Raw genomic sequence first — 6498 nt, forward strand, 5'->3', positions numbered from 1 at the left:
CTAAATATCTGTTTTTCATACCAAATCTGTCATATGAGTGGTACTTCTGGGAGAATATCTGCCTCAGCATGGGCCCCACTAATGCACCCCTCCTACCTTCACCATACTGCTCCTCTACCAAAACATATCCTTGGCTTTCTATTTTTGTATAAAACACTATGCATGCTATGCTGTCATTGTGGTGTAAATACTTAACAATTAAAACTCCAGTTAAAAAGTAACCCATCAATCACAAGGCTTCCTGCCCTGCAGGACTGAGAGGAGAGACAGAGAGAGAGAGAGAGAGAGAGAGAGAGAGAGAGAGAGAGAGAGAGAGAGAGAGAGAGAGAAAGAGAGAGAGAGAGAGACCGAGAAACGGAGAGACAGAGAGACAGAGAGACAGAGAGACAGAGAGACAGAGAGACAAAGAGACAAAGAGACAGAGAGAGGAAACTGGTGTTAAAAGACTATCCTGTGAAAGATAGGTGCAATCCTTTAAACAGCCAGCAGAGGGCGAGTAAGGTCTGTCTGGAATCAGGTTTTATCCTCTCTCTCTCTCTCTCTCTCTCTCTCTCTCTCTCTCTCTCTCTCTCTCTCTCTCTGTCTGTCTCTCTCTCTCTCTCTCTCTCTGTGTGTGTGTGTGTAAGTGTACACAGTGTAGAAATATGGGTATCATCACTACATATTACAGAAAGAAAAATATCAAAAAACTTCAAAAAGTAGTAAATTTATTTGTTCCTTCAAATATAGATATGCAACTGAAACAAAACCATAAGTAATGTTTTATAAAGTGTGGTTTTGTTTTATTTTACTCTGCTGTTACATAGGGCATAACATTTCCTAAAGCTTTTTTGGGACTCCAGTCAATGATTAGCAAACATATTATAGTGATTCATCTCTCTAAAGAACAGCCACTGGACAAACCAGGTACCCTCGCATATGTGAACAAATCTGCATGAAAAAGTACTAAAGTGTAGACTTTGACTTGTGTACTTTAATTCTCCTTTCTAGTGTATTAAGAAAGGACATGAACGTATTTGACTTTGCTAGTCGGTGGTGCGGCGCAAGGAAGGAATCTGCGGAGACCTGAGCTTAGAGGTGTTGAGTTAAAAGAAGATGGATGCACAGAGTTCAGATAAAGTCAATTCGAGGAAGAGGAGGAAAGAGACACCTGGCTTTAATGGAGCAACAAAGGAAGATGGTATTCCTTCCAAAGTGCAGCACTGTGCAATTGGTTTACCGCAGCCAGCTCCTTTTTCTGATGAAACTGAAGTTGATTTTAGTAAGCCCTATGTCAGGGTAATTGTGGAAGAAGCCTGCAGGGGAACTCCTTGTGAGCAGCCTGTGAGAGTTTATGTGGATAGGATATTTGACTTATTTCACTCTGGTCATGCCCGGGCTCTGATGCATGCAAAGAACCTTTTCCCTAATACATATCTAATTGTGGGAGCGATGAGCTAACGCACAGCTTCAAGGGCTTCACTGTGATGAACTAAAAGGAGCTTTATAACTCAGTGCAGCACTACGACTATATGGATGAGGTGGTGAAGAATGCCCCCTGGACTCTGACGCCTGAGTTCCTGGCGAAGCAACGTATTGATTTTGTTGCACACGACGATTTCCGATTTCCGCTGTTCTTCTGTAGGGAGTGATAATGTGTATAAGCACATCAAGGGAGCAGGCATGTTTGATCCCACGCAGAGTACAGAAGATATCGCCAGAACAGACATCATCATCCGCATTGTCTGTGACTATGGTATGTATGCAAGTCGGAACCTACAGAGGGGCTACACTGTCAAGGAGTACAATGTCACCTTTATCAACGAGAAGAAATATCACTTGCAATAACAAGTTGATAAAGTAAAGAAGAAAGTGAAAATGTGGAGGAAAAATCAGAAGAGTTTGTGTAGAAGGTGCAAGAGCACAGACCTCATGCAGAAGTGGGAGAAGTCCCGAGAGTTCATTGGATGTTTCCTGGAAATGTTTGGTCCAGAAGAAGCACTGAAGCACATGCTGAAAGAGGGAAAATGTGGGATGCTTTAGGACAGCAGTCCCAAGCAGAGTCCCAGCAGCAGCCCTAAACATGAGCACTCCCCCTCTGCCTCCATTCGGTGGCCCTTCTCTGGCAAGACTTCCCCATCTTTCTCCCCAGCAAGTCTCTCTAGGTGCAAGGCTGTGACTTGTGACGTCATCGAGGATGAAGTGGACTAACTTTTCATCCCTGTGCCTATCACCTTCAGAAGCTCTCTGTCAAATTCCATTTTGTGATTCCAGCACTAAACCTAAGGACATCTACAAAGAAAAGACAAATGGGGCAAGAGGACCTGGGAATTGGGGAACCAAAACATCCCTTGTCCTGAGACATTCTCAGCTACACAAAAGAGGCTGCCCACACCTTAGAAGCCTGCTCTGTATCCATCTTCCCACCACAGAACTTTGCTCTACTGTTTATACTCATGCAATCTTGATAGGGAAATTGTCATTTATATCAATTTTTTAAAAAAAGTAGTCTTTCAAATATAGTAAATACAACTAATTTTTTGCCCCTGAGGAGTGGGCAGAAAGAGGAAGCATGGAATGCACATTGGCCTTTCTTCCTGAAAACTAGTGCTTGCCTTCTGTTCTGAAGCAAAGTGGCTTTCCAGATCCTTCAAACAGGGAGACATGCTGATGGGTAATTAGGGAAGACTATCATAATTTTAAATTCCCTAAAAAAGAAAAAAAGCTGAATTAGCTCCAGATTCCCAGACTGTCCTGCTGGCCTATGTGTCAGCATGGCTATGGGAGGGAAAGAAATCTGAACCTAACTTTTCTTACTCCCTGAGGAGTTTCTTGTTGGGTCCAATGGGGTCCATGAAAACCCTGATGTGGTTGGAACCCAGCCCCAGACCATCAAATGCAGTTTTTCTACTGTGTTTATCTTCTCAGTTGCCCAGTTATTTGGGAGCTCTTGCCAATCTCTTTCCTTCATCCTTCCTATGAAGGAAGGGACACCTTGAGGGCTACTGTAATTGGAGAGAGGAGTGGAATAAGTCATTCTTGTGCAAAAGCAGTAGAGGTTGAGTTCTGCTGTGTGTGAGTCCGTCACCCTCCAGCTGCCTCTTAGCACCGCCCCCAGTTTATACAAAGGATACTTTGTAAATGTTTGCACCTTGCACTTGACCCACTTTGTTGATCCATGTGGCTTATTGCCATATTCAGAGCTTAGACTTTCACAGAGCATACAGGCAAAAGCACGCGGAAACACTTGGATCTCTGAAACACTCTCCTCAACCTCTGCTCATCTTAGAATATTCTTGGATCAAATGAGTACCGCATGGAGACTCTTTGCTCCAAGAACTGCACCTAGCAGAGACTTCCTCCAGAAGCAACAGGCATGGGTTAAAACTACTAGCACACAGAGGTTCATAACCTCTTGCCGGCCTATGCCTGGTGACCCTAAGAGGAAACAGAACTTGAATTTCAAATCAATGAATACTGACTCTAAGCACTTATTATTGAGCAGGAGCTGGAGTTTTCAGTCCCCTAGCACTGCCTGTCACTACATGGCCCAGCAAGTTCATCACTGTCAGTTATCCTGCAGCTGGATTTATAGAGAAGATGTTTATGTCCAGGACCTACTAGTTGTCACTCATAAATACCCCTTGTGGGGGTGGAGCCTTTGAGTTTCCAAAAAAAAAAAAACACAGTTTCTTTTTCCTTGTACCTCCTCAGTGGTCCACGTTGGGACTATGAGCATTTTACAGTTCTCCTTAGACACTCTCTGGTGGAAGCTGTGGTACTGCCTAAGGGTCTGAGGCTAGCACCACACAGTGCCTGCAGAGCAGGTCTACATAGGCTCCTAAACTAACTCCCAGACAAAGCTGAGAAGAGGAGAGGAGGGAAGAGGCAGCCCTTGGTATCCCAGTGTCCTGTAGAAACACCATTGCTAACTTCTTATGAAGCACTATTTTCACTCAGACCTGACCAGATGGCCTTGTCCTGGAATCCTCTCTCTGAACCTGTTGAAATTAGTCTTTTCTCACGTTATGTACTGCTGTGTGGCTCATTTTAATTTTTCAGCTTTAATCTTTGGGGATCTGTATAGCTCTGCCTTATTCTCCCAGGTATAGAGAGATAGTGATGTCACTGCTGGTGCTCATCTGCTTGTCACCCAGGTGTGCCCTGTGGAAAGGCAAAGGTAGCTGCTTATGTACGATCTTCTTCCATGTAGTCACTCAAGTATACTGTCTGGGTCTCAAACATCAGAGCGTCTCTGTTGACAAGATATGTAACATAGCTTGGACTAGCCTATGCTCATATCCACCCTTTCCTCTCTCCTAACACTCAGACTCTCAGACAGTTTAGACATAAGCAAAAACGTTGGGGGGGTGTGACTGCATGGTAGGCACTTGAGGGTCAGTGTGCTCCTTGGTGCTAGGAAAAGGTACTGTTGAGACAGTGAACTGCCAGCCACTTGTACCTAGTTAAATGTGTGTGAGCTGTGTAATGCTGGATATGTGATTGTGATCCACACCTCTTGTGCAACCTGAGTCCTGTCAAAAAGCAACAGCATGGAAGGGCTGGAAAAACCTTAAGTTTTTGGCCTCACAGCTTATCACTATTGCTCTGTAATACTGCTTGAGTTCAGGGATAGTGATTCCCTGGAAGTCTTTTTATTGTCGAGGATAGTTTTAGCTATCCTCTGTTTTCTATTTATCCGGATGAATTTGCAAATTGTTCTGTCTAACTATATGAAGAATTGTGTTGGAATTTTCATGGGGATTGCATTAAATCTGTAGATCACCTTTGATAAAATGGCCAATTTTACTAAATTAATCCTGCCAATCCATGAGCATTGGAGCTCTTTCCATCTTCTGAGATCTTCTTCAATTTCTTTCTTCAGAGGCTTGGACTTCTTATCATACAGATCTTTTACTTGCTTGGTTAAAGTCACACTGAGGTATTTTATATTATGTGGGACTATTATGAAGGGTGTCATTTCCCTACTTTCTTTCTCAGCTTCTTTCTCTTTTGTGTAGAGGAAGGCTACTGATTTATTTGAGTTAATTTTATACCCACCCACTTGCTGAAGGTGTTTATCAGGTTTAGTAGTTCTCTGGTGGAAGTTTTGGGATCACTTAAATATACTATCATATCATCTGCAAATAGTGCATTTTGACTTCTTCTTTTCCAATCTGTATCCCTTTGATCTCCTTTTGTTGTCAGATTGGTCTGGCTAGAATTCAGGAACTATATTGAGTAAGTAGGGAGAGAGTGGGCAGCTTTTTCTAGTCCCTGATTTTAGTGGGATTGCTTCACGTTTCTTTCCATTTAGATTAATGTTAGCTACTGGTTTGCTGTATATCGCTTTTACTATGTTTAGGTATGGGCCTTGAATTCCTATTCTTTCCAGTACTTTCATCATGAAGGGGTGTTGAATTTTATCAAATGCTTTCTCAGCATCTAATGAAATGATCATGTGGGTTTTATCTTTTAGTTTGCTTATATAATGGATTATGTTGATGATTTTCCATATATTAAACCATCCCTGCATGCCTGGGATGAAGCCTACTTGATCACGGTGGATGATTGTTTTGTTGTGCTCTTGGATTTGGTTTGTCAGAATTTTATTGAGTATTTTTGCATCGATATTCATAAGGGAAATTGGTCTGAAGTTCTCTTTCTTTGTTGGATCTTTGTGTGGTTTAGGTATAAGAGTAACTGTGGTTTCATAGAAGGAATTCAGTAGTGCTCCATCTGTTTCAGTATTGTGGAATAGTTTGGATAGTATTGGTATGAGGTCTTCTATGAAGATCTGATAGAATTCTGCACTGAACCCTTCTGGACCTGGGCTCTTTTTGGTTGGGAGACCTTTAATGACTGCTTCTATTTCTTTAGGAGATATGGGCTTGTTTAAATGGTTTATCTATTCCTGATTTAACTTTGGTACCTGGTATCTGTCTAGGAAATTGTCCATTTCCTGCAAGTTTTCAAGTTTTGTTGAATATAGGCTTTTGTAGTAGGATGTGATGATTTTTTGAACTTCCTCTGATTCTATAGCTATGTCTTCCTTTTCATTTCTCATTTTCTTAATTTGAACACAATCTCTGTGTCCTCTCGTTAGTCTGGCTAAGGGTTTTTCTATCTTGTTAATTTTCTCAAGGACCAACTTTTGGTTCTGTTGATTCTTTCTATTTTCCTTTTTGTTTCTACTTGGTTGATTTCAGCTCTGAGTTTGATTATTTCTTGCCTTCTACTACTCCTGGGTGTATTTGCTTCTTTTTCTTCTAAAGCTTTTAGGTGTGCTGTCAAGCTGCTGATATATGCTCCCATGTTTCTTTCTGCAGGTATTCAGAGTATATTTTCCTCTTAGCACAGCTTTCATTGTGTCCCATAAGTTTGGGTATGTTGTACCTTCATTTTCATTAAATTCTAAGAAGTCTTTAATTTCTTTCTTTATTTCTTCCTTGACTGTAGAGAGCTGCGATGTGCTGTGCCTCAAAGATGGCGCTGGTTTCCGCCTTCCACTCTCCCAAT

General features: G+C 41.9%; 1 pseudogene; it reads left to right on the plus strand.

The window, feature by feature from the left end:
• The first annotated feature begins 1029 nt into the window (after positions 1–1029).
• Positions 1030–2258, plus strand: Pcyt1a-ps5 (phosphate cytidylyltransferase 1A, choline, pseudogene 5; annotated as a pseudogene).
• The last annotated feature ends 4240 nt before the right edge of the window (positions 2259–6498 follow it).

The sequence above is a fragment of the Rattus norvegicus genome, chromosome 2 (assembly GCF_021556685.1).
Source record: "Rattus norvegicus strain SHRSP/BbbUtx chromosome 2, alternate assembly SHRSP_T2T, whole genome shotgun sequence".
Taxonomy (NCBI): Eukaryota; Metazoa; Chordata; class Mammalia; order Rodentia; family Muridae; genus Rattus; species Rattus norvegicus.